Here is a 16,929-nt window from a genome sequence, read left to right as displayed (position 1 = left end):
GGTAGTGGCCATGTGTGAGTGAGGTGTCCTTGGTTGTGTGACTGTGAGAGTTGCTTCCTTTCTGAAGAGAGCTTTGGGCAAAAGCTCCATGTATCACAATCTTTTCATTGTGCCTGTCTGCAACCCAATGTGTCATATTTATTGTGACCAGCCATCTATCCTCTTCATAATACTGTTGATAAACCAATCTGGAGTTTCTACTGTTGAAAATTATGTTTAAGTATTCATCAACTAAAACACAAAAAGTGGTGCTTTATATTAAGTTGTAGAATCCCTGACCACATAATGAGATGCACCTTGAGGTTTTAACATAATGCAAATTTATTAAGTACAAAAAGCTGCAATGATTATTTTAATCAGTTTAAGTAATGTGATTTAAATTCTTTAAAAATAACAGTTTGTTAATAACAGATAAACCACACAGTTTTAGTATTAATTGTTGTTTTTAAAAAATGTCTACTAAGCAGAATTAAGCCTAACTTCTTAATACTTTGTTAGCAGCTATTAAAGCTACAATTCGTCTTGGAATACTGTTAATTCAGGCTTGTACATTGTCCTGCATTTGTGCATGATTATAACAGACTTGAATAATCTTTTCAGTGAGATGAATTGTTGCAGTGATTGCTTCTTTTGCCATTCCCCTTTTCACCAGCATCTGAACATTTCCAATTGGATTCATGTGTTGCAAATATCCTGACCAGGGTAACAAAGGGACGTTTTCTTGCTGCAAAAAGGTTTTTGCTGATCATGTTGTGTGACCTGGAGCTCCATCCTGCATAAACAAAAATGACTTTCCTTTAGGGAACCATTTCCCTCAAACAAGTAAAGATGTTCACTGTCTTTGTCACTTATGATAGGCCATATCATAACTTTGGTTGGATGGTTCAGTCTGGGTAATACAGTTGCTATGGAACTTTTCACTTGGGTGTCTTCATACCAACTGAAATTTATTTACGAAAATTTCAAATGTAGTCTCAGTCCAGAAGATTATTACTACTGTGTGAACGGAAATACTGTCTAATTTAATGATACTAACCAATTTCCAGAAGTACAAAGATCAATGGTTGTGCTCCTTTGCCCACATAAGGTATTATGAAATCATCACAGTAGTTAATTTTGGCTTTCAGGCAGATCTATGAGCCTTGAAGTTCATTGGCGGAAGTTTGCATCTTACAGCTCATTCAGATGCAATAACACTACTGTGATTCAGTTTCATTTTAATTTCCCCTGTACAAGCAAACTGGTTCCCATGGCAGATCTTTTTCTAGGAGTGCTCAGACTTTGGTGAAAACAATAATCTTCTGTCACATCTGTAATTCCTTCTCAAAATAAATTTTCTTCTTTACACTCCTTAAGGATGATTCTGATATGCTAATTCCTTGAGAAATCTCCCAACTTAAATACATATTGGTGCCAATCATTACTTAACTCTACATTCTTTCACGGTGTCAAATTATTTACTTTGCCCATTATTTTCATATCATATTGTCTCTAAAATCACTTAGTCCTCAGCAAACTTTGTCATTAGAGACCACAAATGGTAAATACCCAACAATACTAAATATTAATAATGCACTCACACTGCCAACACATCAGCTCTTGCTGTTCTGAAAACTGTAACTGACAATTGTTCATCAACACTTAGCTCTCACAGTAATGATGCCACACAACAAATGTACTCACTGATTCAACATTAGCTCTTTAACAATATTCAACCTATTAAACAATGGTAGACAAACTGCTTTGCGAAACCAAACCCCAGAAACAAATGAACTGTGAAAAAAGAAGGTGCACCTAATAATATGACCAGGGACAGTAATATGAAATTATGAGACAAATTTGCTGGTCACCTACGGAATGAAAACTGTTTAGTGCTGTTGGACACACATTTAAAAGATCATGAAGACTTTGGCTCACCTTCACCATGGCATTTCTTGTGTGATTTTTCCAATTTAAGTTATTGGTAATTGTAATCCTCATGAATTTAGTTAAATTGACAGCCTTTACATTTGTGGGAATTATCATGTAACCAAAATTTAATGGATTCCTTTTACTACTGATGAGGATGACCTCCTTTTTTTGTTTTCACATAATACAAATATCTTGTCTAAATCATTTTTCAATTGATTTTGATTTTCTGATTACTTAAAATATGGTAAAATAACAGCATCATCTGCAAACACTCGAAGAGGATCAGACATACTAAGTGGATTCTTCTCATCTTACACATCTTTCTACTTCCACAAATAACCAATTTTTTTGCTATTTTTTGTCTTATTTTTCATACATTTATCTACTTTTATGTAACACTTACTTAAAAATCTCAAGTTCCTTCCATTGTCTCCATTATCATGACAATAAAATATTTAATTGAAAATTACATCTCAATTTAAGTTATCATTCTAGTTTAAAATGCGAAAAACTTTGTGAGCTAATCACCCTAATTCCATACAAGGACACCTGCCAACAGAAAGCTAAGCATTCTAGCTTCCCTGTAAAAATTTTTAAGTTACCTAAAGCTAATTATCTTGTGAAATAACTAAACTTGAAGTTCAGAGTCACTGCCACTTTCCATCACAGATTTCATCATGACCACTGTTAGATTCTGAACTTTCAATACTTATTTTTGCTACCTTAAATTTTCTGTATGAGATGACACACTGCACAAATTAACTCACTAATTAATAATTTCATGTAATTTACTCTAATTTGCAATATGGCACTCATTCATGTAATAAAGTGGAGCCACATTGCTTAAGGATAGTAGTGGCCATTTATTTTTCTAAATTTCTGACCTACAACATTTTCTATGATTCATAATCATGTTAGTTCTTGTAGTTAATCAGAAACAGTAGAATCAAGCCTAGCATATTTTCATAGCATAACATAATTTATGAAATAACAAATTATTCTTGCACCTGTCTGTAAGTAGTTGGTAGTTCATAGTTTGTGGTTTGAAAGCTGATGAGTAATATCTGTTCTGAGAACAGTCCTGGTGTTGGTTGAAGCCTCAATTAAGCACATTTTGTAAGTGAAAGTACATGAACCAACAACCATGAAACTCAAGAACTTTAGTGGGTAAAGAACTTTTGAGTGACTTCTGTAATCTAAATTAAGTAGTGGTTTGATTGAATTGAGAGGTGATCAAGTACTGTGGAATTTTATTGTCATCTACCATTTCAGGTGATGTTTTACTTCTTTAAACAGGTATTTTTGCCAACATATCAAGGGTATATTGAAGTCACCATCAAGTAAAATTTTATGAGTGGGGTACCTTTTTAAAATGAGACTCAGGTTTTCTTTGAACCTTCAGCAACTGTGTCATGTGTGGGGGGAGTGGGTGGGGGGGGCACTAGAAGAACCAATTTTTAATTTATTCTGGTTGGCAACTATAACCTCTGCATGTATTAACTCAAAGGTACTAACAACTTCAATTTTGCTACAAGGTAAACTACTTCAATAGCAACAAACAGTCAACCAACTATCCTTTCAGAAGAGAACCATCTGAGGCTCTGTGCTAAAGGTTCACAATCACCCTCAGTAGGCACACTGCACTTCTTCCCCTCCTGGCTGCCATATCCCTAAGGTGCCCCATTACACGCCTAACACTGGAGCTCCCAACTACTAGCAATCTGACCCTTTGTGAATGCCTGGATGGTGTAGACTGAAACGGTTCTTTTGAAAGAGGCCAAATGCATCTGTCATCTGTCTCAGCCACAGACAGTATGTGAAACCTGTTTCTCAGACAAATCAGGAAGGCCTTTTGACCACCCCCCCCCTCCTCCTCCCTCCCACTGTAAAATCTTTCACTGTTTTCCACAGCAGGAAACAACTTCCTAATTGACCACACATAAGGTGTAAATATCAGTGTGGGCAGTAACTGGGTGGCCTCAGTACCCTAGCAGGATATTTCTCATTTGATCAGATCCCTCTTTGCCTTTTAGTTAGTACTGAAAATAACCCTACTGAGAGAATGATTCAGATATTTAGGACATCCCTAACAATTTAGATGCAATTGAAGGTACAATCTTTCTGTTAACGCCAGTGCATGCATGAATTAATAAAACATATAATAAATAGTGTAAAGTGGTTCTTTACTCCTAAATTATGAATCAGGGCATTGTTGCAAGTTCTAATGGTTTTCAGATGACAGGAGACAGTGTGGTGCTGGGGTGCAAGTCTCACACATCTCTCGCGGTTGGCTCACGTATTGTGTGCAGCCGATCTTCTTCTCAGGTCAGATGGCTGTGTCGATCTTCACAAATGCTCCTTCTTTGAAGACTATCGCTGGTTAAAGGAATTTCAAAATAGACTTCTTTTCTATTCTTGAAATGATTCTGTACTCTCAGGATACTTTTGTTCAGTTCTGTTATATCTTCATCTCCACAATAAAACAACTTCACAAGTTTCACACAAGCATTCAACTCTTGTGATTCAACCCCATCTTGGTCCATTAGATACTAACAGATACAATTACAATATGTGTGGTTTAATAACCACTATAAAGCCAGTTCTTGCTTCTCGCAAGTCCAACACCAGAAAGTCAAATGTAAGTGTCTTTTGTTCAATATATAATTCATTTGTTCACAACAATACAGTCATTATACCATCAATGAATAGAGTGTGCTTGCCCCTTGTACTGGACATATAGCTTCTATGGTGCACTCTGCAAACAGGTTGTCTGCGCTGATCGACCGTCACTGCTGCAGTATTCTGCACACACAGAAACTGTTGGTGAGGTAGACACATCTCCACTCTCTCATTCTCGTACTTAAATATCGGGTGTTCAAGACAGTGGAAAGGTGAGTGTCTCTAGAACTTACACTGAAATTCTTGAGGCACTACATATCCTTCCCCTTAGCTCGAACACATGATATTTTATACATATTCATTATGTACAATAATCTCACGCAAGATAATTCTTTATCTTTTAACAGTACCACGCATATTTTACCACAATTATAAAGCGTGAACCTTTCAATCCATTTTGGAGTTAGCTCTTTTCAATTTCCAAAAATTAATGAGTACCAAATTTTTCTTTCCTATTCCTCATCCAATTCTAAATTCCAGGTGTACGTAACTCATGAATACTGTACTGCTTTGTTCTTACTTCCTGTACTACTATTCCTGAGTATGTACTTATTCATTACTTATTCTAATCTGGAGGAACTGTGGGTAGAATAAAAGTGTTCTCTTCTTCTGACACTTGTGAATATAAAACGTAATAAGGCTATTGATGCATAGAATTCAAACCTACCAGACTCATCCTTTTAAATGTGTGACTTCTGTCACAATACTGCCCTTTTTCCCTATAGGAATGGTACCTATATCTTACATAGGTTCATCCTAGTAGTACCCTTTCTCCTTTCGTTTTGGTAGGTATGCTCCTTTCTTATCCCTATCCTCCTATGGTACAGGTCAATCGGCTTCTTGGTGCCCCTGACTGCACAGTATAAGTCAGCCTTTCACAGTTCTGCCTATCCACCCTTTTTCTCATCCAATAAATGTCGAGTGAGCCCTCCATATCCTTCTAGAGTAGACCTCCTGGTTCATTGCCCTAGCATACATCTTTATGAATACTGTTCTTAAATATTCTCTGGTAAATTTTCAAATCTACTTTACACTTCTGTTCCAGTTTCTAATACTTCATCTAATATCCTAGAGTCCTCTTTCGCACCTCACTTTTACCATATAAACAGATATCATGTCCACACATAGTAGATGCTATGTCTACCTGTATTTACCAATTCCCAGTAGATACTATGCCTTTTCTCAAAGACTAGCACAGCACATGTAAATATATATTGGCGAGCGACAAAAATTAATGATGCAGAACTGTCACATATCAACAATTTGATATGTGTATTGACTTAGATGTACATATATCTTTATTCCCCTACATCCCTTGGTGGTTCTGACATCATTCAGGCTCCTAATTTGTAATTCTTCTGTCTGTGCTTAAGTATATCTTTGTGTATATGTAGATGTGTGTTTGTGTATCCTGATTCTTCGATCTACTTATATGAAATAAGTTGAAGGATATTGTAAACCATGGAAAACAAGATGGACTTCAGCAATAGAAGTATATGCCTATGGAAAGAGGGAAAAATAGACTGGTATTCAGATGAGAAGTAAGAAAGTAAAAAGTAGAACCGGTTGCTAAGATCAAAGAAGAGAAAGAAGATAGTCCCAAAGACAGAAAAACCCTTCCCACCCCCCTTCCCCAGGATCCCTACTTTTCCGGTACTTGAGTGAGAAGCCGGAGGAGGTATGATGTTAAACATCTCCTACAGAATGGACATTCTCACCTTCACGTTTGAAGCTCCCAAAGAAAAATCGTAGCAACACCTATGGAACGGCAAATGGTGAACAACCAGTCACACTTGTCTGCGAGGTTTGTCTGAAAAGTGGGGTGTGTGATTGGCGTTAGTCCTGCTTGTACTTACACTACCCACCCCTTCCAAAAGTGATACAAACCCTCCCCATTTACACCACATTACATAAAAGGTATAAAATATTCTATAAAATTAGAAAATAATATACTACAATCAGTTGTTTAGTAATTCAGTTTATATTATACTTTTATACACATATAAAATCCTCTATTCAGTTCATGTTGCCTCGACATCACTATGTCTCAATAGTACCATCATATTATACTGTCCACTTACAAAGGGGAAAAAATTATGTGTTATGTAATGTTTCATACAAATTTACATCTTCTATTAATCTAATATTGAAGCAGATTGTTGATGCAGCACATGGTCTACAGGGCCTGTGATCCCTGAGAAGAGAGAGAGAGATTAATCTAATATTTCCTCATAACCCTCAAAGAATAGCTTAGACGAAACTAAGACCTAACTATACTCTGATATTGGGTTTCAAGATCCTCACTTACTAGAGCAGAGCACATGGGTGACTTAAATACACAAGGACTTCATCTAACACTACATTGATGTCAGGATTTAATGCTAACTAGAGCGGAGCGCATGGGTAACTTAAATACTCAAAAACTTCTTCTAACTCTATGTTGATCACAGGATTTAAGATCATCACCAACTATAGCAGAGCATGCAGTTGACTTACATCTACATTGAGCACTAATTGTTATGGATGTAACTATGGATATATCAAATTGGAATCCAATTGCTTTTAGAGAGCATATTATGAAACCACTAATAGATTCTTCAGTCCTGACTCAATATAACAATACAATTTATTCGGTTGATTACATAATGTGGACCAGATGCATACGTAACACCTTTGAGAAAATGAATAGTGGTATGATCACTTATTGCTATTACTACAAGAAGCAGTATGGCCTCGATATTAGTGATTTGCAGCAGCCATTGCATGTCATTCAAGTAAAGACAAGGATAGTGAAGCAATAGGGCCATAGGATAGTATAAGGATCCTAGTATAGTTTGAGATATGAAGGGAATTCAGTGCAGGAAAAGTAATTTCGGAAGGAACACCTAAAACAACTTGGGAGCTGGTGGTCGTCACTCCGCCCATTAACACAGAATGTTAACATCCCTGGGGAACAGATGTGACTCTGTCCGGATCCCACGGATCTGATATTAACTTTACTTGAGCAAGTGTAGACCAATACTTCTTGTTAAGTTTTGTGTGAAAGCCACCCCACAACAAAACAATTACCACTTTACTACATAACACAACATCAGGTAAAGTTATTCTGTTTTCTACCTTGTCATAGACAAGTTTGAATTCCTCTCCCAAGTCATCTATAACCTTGTTAGTATCATTAGGTTTGGAAAAAGCTACAGTCACAACATTTCCAGAGATTATACTCTTGGAAATTTCTCGATCTATAATTAGCTCAAAAGGTTCCACCAGACTACTTACATTTACAGTGTCAAAGTTGACTATTTTTTCTTTGAAATTTTTTTCTACATTATTTACTCATGAACTGACATCTCGTTTAGTAACAGCTCGTATACTAACATCTAAAATTTTTGATTGCATAAACAATATTAATTCCATAGATTTATCTGTGCTCTCTTTCAAGATATTCATTTCCTGTCTTACAGAATTAAATTTAACATTACATACATTTTCACAAGTTTTAATTTTCCACTAAATTCAGATGCTACTTTATTACATTTATCTTCAATGTCAAACTCTAATTTTTTAGTTAAATCTTGAAGTTGCACATCCTTTATTACATTTATCTTCAATGTCAAACTCTAATTTTTTAGTTAAATCTTGAAGTTGCACATCCTGTTTCTGGTTAAATTCAGTAAATAGTTGATTAACATGAGTATTCAAAGAACTAATGAGTTCACTCTTTAAATCTAACTTCAGATTTTCTACCTTATTCTTTAAAGAGTCAAATTCAGTCTTTAATAAAACTATATTTGCTACTTGACTATTCAAGGTTTCACTTTGATTACCTAAAATTTCACTCTGAGCATCTAATTTACTATTTAATTGGGTATTCACTGAATCTAACATAAGGCTTAAATTCACACTCAGTTCATTTCTCGATGAAGCATTTTGAGCATTCAGTTCATCTCTCATGAAGCATTTTGAGCATTTGACTCTGCTCTCTGGTCATCTAACTTATCATGTAATCTAGAATGTACTAAATCTATTCCTCTCCTTAGAGTTTCATTCTGGGCTTTAATTAAATTCACTAATTCAGACAAGTCTGACTGTTTCCTGGTCATTCTAATCACTGTGATTGGTTCTGCTAGTTGTTGTTCTTGATACATATTTTTATTAATCTTAGACCCAGTAATCATCCAAAGAAAATTGATCACTGAGTACAATAACTATAATAATAGTTTATCATTCCTCCGTCCCCTCAACTTTTATCAAATAATTATTGGTTTTCACTCACCGAGTGTAGAGTTCTAGCTGCATTGGTGTGCAGATGTGTAATCAGCACTGGTGGATAGCAGTGGTGGTGATGGTGGCACACATTGGTTTCAGCATTGTCGTCGGCTAGTGGACGCGGAGTCAGCACCGGTGAGCAGCAGCTGGTGCAGTCGCCATTGGTGGCTGGTTACCGTGTCAGTGTTGGCACGATATATGTGTTTGAAGACTGCTTATTCTCCACACCTGATCTTCCTAGTCGAAAAGTTGAGGTCTTCTCTCCAGTTTTCTCCCCTATTACTTTCTCACATCTTCTACAACGTTGCACTCGCAACTTTCTCTCATTTGTTTATTTGACTCAATACGATTATTGGAAACAATTCTTGTATGTTGTTAGGCTTGGTTGCTATGGCAATGCCTAATATCTTCTTTCCATTTCTGTTTTTAAAATCCCACTTTCTTTGGCTTCTGTCACTTAGGTCACCACATTCAATCGGTTTTTGGATGACAGGGGACAGTGTGGTACTGAGGTGCAAGGCTCACACATCTCCCACAGTTTACTCACGTATTGTGTGTAGCTGATCTTCTTCTCGGGTAGACAGCTGTGTTGATCTTCACAAACTCTTCCTCTGAAGACTATAGGTGGTTAAAGGAATTTCAAATAGACTTCTTTTCTACTCTTGAAATGATTCAGCACTCTCAGGATACTTTTGTTCAACTCATTATATTTTCATCTCCACAATAAAACAACTTCACAAGTTTCACACAAGTGTTCAACTCTCATGAGTCAACCCCATCTTGGTCCATTAAATACTAACAGATACAATTACAATATATGTGGTTTAATAACCACTTTAAAGCCAGTTCTTGCTTCTCACAAGTCCAACACCAGAAAATCAAATGTAAGTGTCTTTTGTTCAATATATAATTCATTTGTGCACAACAGTACAGTCATTACACCATCAAGGAATAGAGCATGCTTACTCCTTGTACTGGACATACAGCTTCTATGGTGCGTGCTGCAAACACTCATCTGCGCCAATCGACTGTTACTATTGCAGTATTCTCCTGATTCATGTCCATCCTGCATACACAGAAACTGTTGGTGAGGTAGACACATCTCCACTCTCTCATTCTCATACTTAAAATATCAGATGTTTGAGATGGTGGAAAGCCGAGTGTGTCTAGGACTTACACAAAAATTCTTGAGGCACTACAAAGTAATAAACAGGAATAGAGACCAACTAAAAGGAAGGAGAAGGGGTATTCTTTACACCCAGAGTAGGACAGTGTCTCATAAGCCACAGCTAGCTTTCCACTATGAACAGGCAAATATAAGTATGGTACAGAAAGGAGTCCATTTCACTAGCTGCAAGATTTTTAATGCCCTCCCTTCAAGAACTAAGTGTTTGGTAGAAGATGAGCTCTTGTTTAAAAAAGCTTCAAGGCAGTTCCTATTATAAGGTTCATTTTACATGATAGAAGAGGTCCTGATATACAGTGTTTAGCATATCTTGTATTGTTAACTGCAAATATATTCCCAAACCTACATTTGTAATTGTGACTATTCTTTATTGTAAACACATACACTCCTGGAAATGGAAAAAAGAACACATTGACACCGGTGTGTCAGACCCACCATACTTGCTCCGGACACTGCGAGAGGGCTGTACAAGCAATGATCACACGCACGGCACAGCGGACACACCAGGAACCACGGTGTTGGCCGTCGAATGGCGCTAGCTGCGCAGCATTTGGCCACCGCTGCCATCAGTGTCAGCCAGTTTGCCGTGGCATACGGAGCTCCATCGCAGTCTTTAACACTGGTAGCATGCCGCGGCAGCGTGGACGTGAACCGTATGTGCAGTTGACAGACTTTGAGCGAGGGCGTATAGTGGGCATGCGGGAGGCCGGGTGGATGTACCGCCGAATTGCTCAACATGTGGGGCGTGAGGTCTCCACAGTACATCGATGTTGTCGCCAGTGGTCGGCAGAAGGTGCACGTGCCCGTCGACCTGGGACCGGACCGCAGCGATGCACGGATGCACGCCAAGACCGTAGGATCCTACGCAGTGCCTTAGGGGACCGCACCGCCACTTCCCAGCAAATTAGGGACACTGTTGCTCCTGGGGTATCGGCGAGGACCATTCGCAACCGTCTCCATGAAGCTGGGCTACGGTCCCGCACACCGTTAGGCCGTCTTCCGCTCATGCCTCAACATCGTGCAGCCCGCCTCCAGTGGTGTCGCGACAGGCGTGAATGGAGGGACGAATGGAGACGTGTCGTCCTCAGCGATGAGAGTCGCTTCTGCCTTGGTGCCAATGATGGTCGTATGCGTGTTTGGCGCCGTGCAGGTGAGCGCCACAATCAGGACTGCATACGACTGAGGCACACAGGGCCAACACCAGGCATCATGGTGTGGGGAGCGATCTTCTACACTGGCCGTACACCACTGGTGATCGTCGAGGGGACACTGAATAGTGCACGGTACATCCAAACCGTCATCGAACCCATCGTTCTACCATTCCTAGACCAGCAAGGGAACTTGCTGTTCCAACAGGACAATGCACGTCCGCTTGTATCCCGTGCCACCCAACGTCCTCTAGAAGGTGTAAGTCAACTACCCTGGCCAGCAAGATCTCCGGATCTGTCCCCCATTGAGCATGTTTGGGACTGGATGAAGCGTCGTCTCACGCAGTCTGCACGTCCAGCACGAACGCTGGTCCAACTGAGGCGCCAGGTGGAAATGGCATGGCAAGCCGTTCCACAGGACTACATCCAGCATCTCTACGATTGTCTCCATGGGAGAATAGCAGCCTGCATTGCTGCGAAAGGTGGATATACACTGTACTAGTGCCGACATTGTGCATGCTCTGTTGCCTGTGTCTATGTGCCTGTGGTTCTGTCAGTGTGATCATGTGATGTATCTGACCCCAGGAATGTGTCAATAAAGTTTCCCCTTCCTGGGACAATGAATTCACGGTGTTCTTATTTCAATTTCCAGGAGTGTAGTTTGCAATATTTATTTTCTGCAATTCTTATTATTTTGCTTATTTATTTATCTCTCAAAATTCATTTTCTATAGTAGAACCTAAGTGACTGTTTACTGTGATATGAAATCATTTTGTTTTGTTTTTATGTCCTTCCATATATTTCTGACACATCCTGTGATATTGTCACAACAGAATCCCACATTTTACTATATTTTTATTTATTTTCTAACAAGAGGACAACTCTTGTGTTTAGCAGTGGTATGCTATCAATTGTATCTAATAACAAGCAAGTGCTGCCAATGTTTGAAAATTTTGTTCTGAGTAGGTCCCTGTCTCTGAGCATTTAGGAAGTGAAAATTTAGTGCATAGCAGAGTGACTGTCTGATTCTTTTTTATGAAATAATGAGCCTTTCTTGCTATTCTGTAATAATTTTGTTTATTTTGTGTCAACTTATGTTGGACGAGCTCCAGTTATAGAGCAGACCAAGCTCAGCACCAGCAGCCCACATTTGTATGCTTTGTTTAATTTAATAGTATTCTTTTGTGCTTATAAATATGAGTAAAAAGTTAGTGTTTATTTCTGTTTGGCAGTCCTATTCAAGCCTCTGCATATTTTTCAGTTGCTAATCTGCATTGTAGTTTCCTATCATTATAAGCACTTATGTCACTTTACCTCTGTGAATTCTGTGATCATTGCAGTCTGAATCAGTCTGTGACTGATTGGTTGATGTATTTTTTGTGAATTGATGTAGTTTTTACATAGAATGAAACTGATGGGGACTGTGCTCATTGTATGCAGACTCATGATAACTTGGCTGTTGTTTGGAAACTGCTACAAGCTGTATTAGGTATGATACACAGGCTTCAGGCAGCTGCCTGAACTGCAGGGATGTGGTTGCACCATCAGAAAAATCTGTACCATCCTTGATGCTGTTAAAATCTCTGGCAACCCCAATGTCACTGCATATTTCTATACACATCATCCATACAGTTTGTCCTCATGGGAGGGTAAATGGAAATGCCATGTGGCTAGGGCCTCCCATCTGGTAGACCGGATGCCTGCTGCAAGTATTTTGTGTTGATGTTGCTTCGGTGACTTGCGTGTCAATGGGGATGAAATGATGATGATAAGGACAACACAACACCCAGTACCTGAGTGGAGAAAATCCCCGGCCCAGCCGGGAACCAAACCCGGGCCATTAGGTATGACATTACATCGCGCTGACAACTCAGCTACCAGGATGGTGAGTGGTGGATTCATGTCTGTCTGGGCAGTAGGCAAAATTGTGAACTGACTGTACTGATTGCCCCTTTAAGCCTTAGCAACAGGTGCTAATTCCTGCCCTGTGTTGCTTATATATCTGAGCCAGCACTGGAAGCCTGGTCTATTGGGCCACTGGCCAATTTACCTGCTAAATTCAGACAATCATAGAGAGTCAGGCTGTTGGGCATTGGGAAATCAAATGTTAGACCAGTAAGGGAGACCCTTGGGAAACAGCAGCTAGATCAGAAATTGCACTCATGCTTGTATGCATGCATGAGTGCAATATTAGGTTGGAGGATCCCTTCCTTAGAGTTAGTGATGAAGTACCTCTGAAACTGAAGTCAGATCAACCATATGACTCTCAAAGGAGTACTTTCAGTCTTTTAGAAAATATTAATGTGCTATTAGTAAATTGCAATAGTATTCGTGATACGGTCCTGGAATTAATCTTACTTATGAAGGGTAATAATGCCCACATAATATTAGGAACATAAAGTTTGCTGAAACCAAAACTGAACATCAGTAAAATCATAAATTAGATTGAAATGTACAGCACAAAGCTAGGTTAGACACCAGTGTTTGCATCATACTTACTGTCATTAAGCACTTCATAGTATCAAGTGTGCTTATTACAGGCTCTGAACACCAAATAATTTGGATGAAGTTAAGCAACAAAAGGAGGCCAGACATGGTAATTGGGTGCATACACAGGCCATCTGCATTAGGAATTGTTGTGGTAGACCACTTCAATGACAACTTGGAATTTGTATCATGCTATTTTAATACGTGGAGACTTAAACTTGCCAGCAAAAGACTGGGGGAGTCATGCAATTAAAAATACTTCCAGAAACAGGGATTCATCTGAGATTGTTCTGAATGTTTTGTCTGAAAAGGTAGTTGAAGAACTGATGCATGAGTGCAATGTCTTTGAACTAAGAGACCCAAACTTTTCAAATCAGCTAACATTTATGAGGGAAACAGTAATTATAAAGCTGTGATAGCATCAGTAACTATGGATACTGCTAAGTATGTTAAAAAATGTAGGCAAGTACTTTTGGTTATCAAGAGTGACAGGATAATAAAATCCAGAGTAGTAATATCAAATATTTATGTCTGAAGATTAGATGTGAAACAGAAATGGATAAAACTTGAACGAAATGTATAGTAAGACTTAGATAAGTATCTGCAGTACAAGGGTGTGAGAGATGGTAAAGTAGATCAGTAACAACATTAGAAAGTTTCTGTGAAAGTGAAGTGTGTTTCATCTCTGATTTAAATGAAATGAAAGCCTAGTAAGCAGATGAAAGCTGAATGAAGCCAAAATAAGTGTGAAGAGATCAGTGCAAAAATCATTCAATGAATTTGATATTAAAATTTTATCATGCAATCTGACTAAAAACTCCAAAAAGTTTTGTTCTTGTGTATGATGGAATGGTCCATTCAAAAGTAATCACCATACACATTAAGATATTTATCACACTGGGAGGTGAGACAATCAATTCCCATTTCATAGAACATGGTCAGCCACTGATGGACTTGCAGCAGCATCCACTCTTGCACTTCCTAACCCAACTGAAACTGACATCCACATGTCTTTCTTCGGGTCGCCAAAATGTGAGAATCACACTGTGAAAGATTCAGGCTGTACAGTGGATGCTGCAATTTCCCAACAAAATTGCTCAAATGTAACATTCATGCGATTGGCAGTATGAGGACGAGTATTGTCATGCAACAGGATGAGTCCCTCCAACAGCAGGCTGACAGTCCAAGGGCAAATGGTAAAGCTAGCTGTGGGAACATCCCACATCCACCCCACCAAAGAAATTTATAACTTTTCATACAAATTCCGTTAAGGTCATGATCACCTTCTCCTTCAACTGCAGGCCCCTTCTGGTCATAGAGTTCTTTGAGTGGGGAACCAAAATCAGTGCACAGCACTGTGAAGACACTTTATGGAAATTGCAAAGTATCACAAAATCAAAATGCGCAGGACGTTGGATGGAAACATCCTGTTCCATAATAGTATCTGCTCCTACACTGCCAATTGGATGAAAATATGCTTCAGCAATATGGTTGGGAGACACGGAAGCATCCTCTGTACAGCCCAAACCTTTCACTGTGACATTTGCATGTCTGTGGCAACTTGAAGAAACACAATCATGGATGCCAGTTTCAGTCAGACCCAGTAGTGCAAGAGTGAGTGCAGTTGCAGATCTGTTATCAACTTTCCGCAATCTATGAAAAAGGGATTAATTGTATCATTTTCCAGTGAGATAAATGTCATAATGCTTGTAATGATTACTTTTTAATGCAATCATTCCATGGTCCTTTTGTAGCAGGTGATCTGTTTTCATTTGACTGCTCCTTATAAATTCAGTAATTGGATTGAAATTCCCTATTCAGTCATTCAGTGATCATACTGGCACAGAAACATACAGTTCCAAATTTTTGTTTAGTGAACAAAATATGAGCTTACGAAGTGTCAGGCCAGATCTCTAACTGGGTTCAGTACTTCATTGCAGACGTAACTCAACATGTTCTTAATGGTGCATCATTACTGTTTACAGTTGATATTCATGATCCAGTGGATAAAATCAGAGGCTCTTTGTGGTTATTTGCAGATAGTACTGTTATCTACATGCCATAACTGTAATGATATTCAGGATGACTGTCATATGATCAATGTTTGCTGTATGGTCTGGCAGGTAACCCTGAACATAAACAAATGTACCATATTGTGTATAAATAGGTGAATAGATCCACTCCTGTTCAGTTATACTACTGGCCAAAAAATCAGTAGAAACTGTAACTTCAGTAAAATTCCTAGGAATAAGAAAATCAGAGAACTCAGACTTCTTATGGAGTGAAACAGGAAAGGAACAAAAGATAACAGTACTGACATGCATGGTATTGATGGACATATAGATGCAGAATGTGCTGTCACATTCATAGCATTGACATCATAAATAATATTCATTAACATGATTTTGTAGTCAATGATAAAAATATGATTGTTAGAATTATAAGGTCTGATATTATTAACAGTTATTAAAATGCCAGACTGTGTGTAATAAATACACAAACATGGAAGAAATTTGAGAAATAAACTGCAAAGTTCACAGATAAATCAAAATAAAGTCACTTCTAGTTATAAGCTCATAAGCTGAACTCCGCGATCTCCTCTGGTGTTGCAGCAGTGCTGCAACAGAAGCTGGTATTAACTAAGCTGCCTTAAACCATCGCTTGTTGTACAATCAGAAGATGCAAGTGTGGGGATAATGACAAAATTGCAACAAGCATCGTGGTGCAGCGGTAAGACACTGGACCTGTCTTTAGTAGGACAGTGGCTGAAATCTCCACCAGGCTATCCAGATTTAGTTTTTCTGTGATTTCCCTAGATCCCTTAAAGCAAATGCTGGGATGGTTCCTTTGGGAGGGCATGACCAATATCCCTCCCTGTCAGTGTTCAGTCCAAGCTTATTTTCTGTCTCATATGTCCCTATTGTCAATGAAACATTGAATTCTTATCTTACTTCATTGTTTTTGTATAAATTACTCTTTTGTTTCTATTGCTATCCATTGTTAGCACTCATTACAGTGGGACAACTTGAAAGAATATGACTTTGTTATTTTTGAAGGTGTCAGTTCAATCTGGCTTTAACTTGCATAGTTCCACAAAACAGTGAGAACACAAAATAATATTAAAGGAAATACACAGATTCCTGCAAAAACAATGTGTCAAAATTTCAATTTTACAAATAAAAACAACTTTACAGGAAAGAAGAAGCAATTAAATTAGATAATTTCTTTCATTCAGAGTTTTAATATTTAACA

At 38.4% G+C, this 16,929-nt stretch overlaps 1 protein-coding gene across 1 annotated transcript in view; it reads left to right on the top strand.

Annotated features, from left to right (window-relative positions):
* The window catches only part of LOC126481907 (integrin alpha-PS5-like), a 553,290-nt gene that overhangs the window by 351,774 nt on the left and 184,587 nt on the right, over nucleotides 1-16,929 (top strand). The gene's annotated exons all lie outside the window — the stretch shown is intronic.

The sequence above is a fragment of the Schistocerca serialis genome, chromosome 5, assembly GCF_023864345.2.
Source record: "Schistocerca serialis cubense isolate TAMUIC-IGC-003099 chromosome 5, iqSchSeri2.2, whole genome shotgun sequence".
Lineage (NCBI taxonomy): Eukaryota > Metazoa > Arthropoda > Insecta > Orthoptera > Acrididae > Schistocerca > Schistocerca serialis.
Note: the sequence above shows the minus strand (reverse complement) of the source record. Positions and strands in the feature narration are given on the sequence as shown.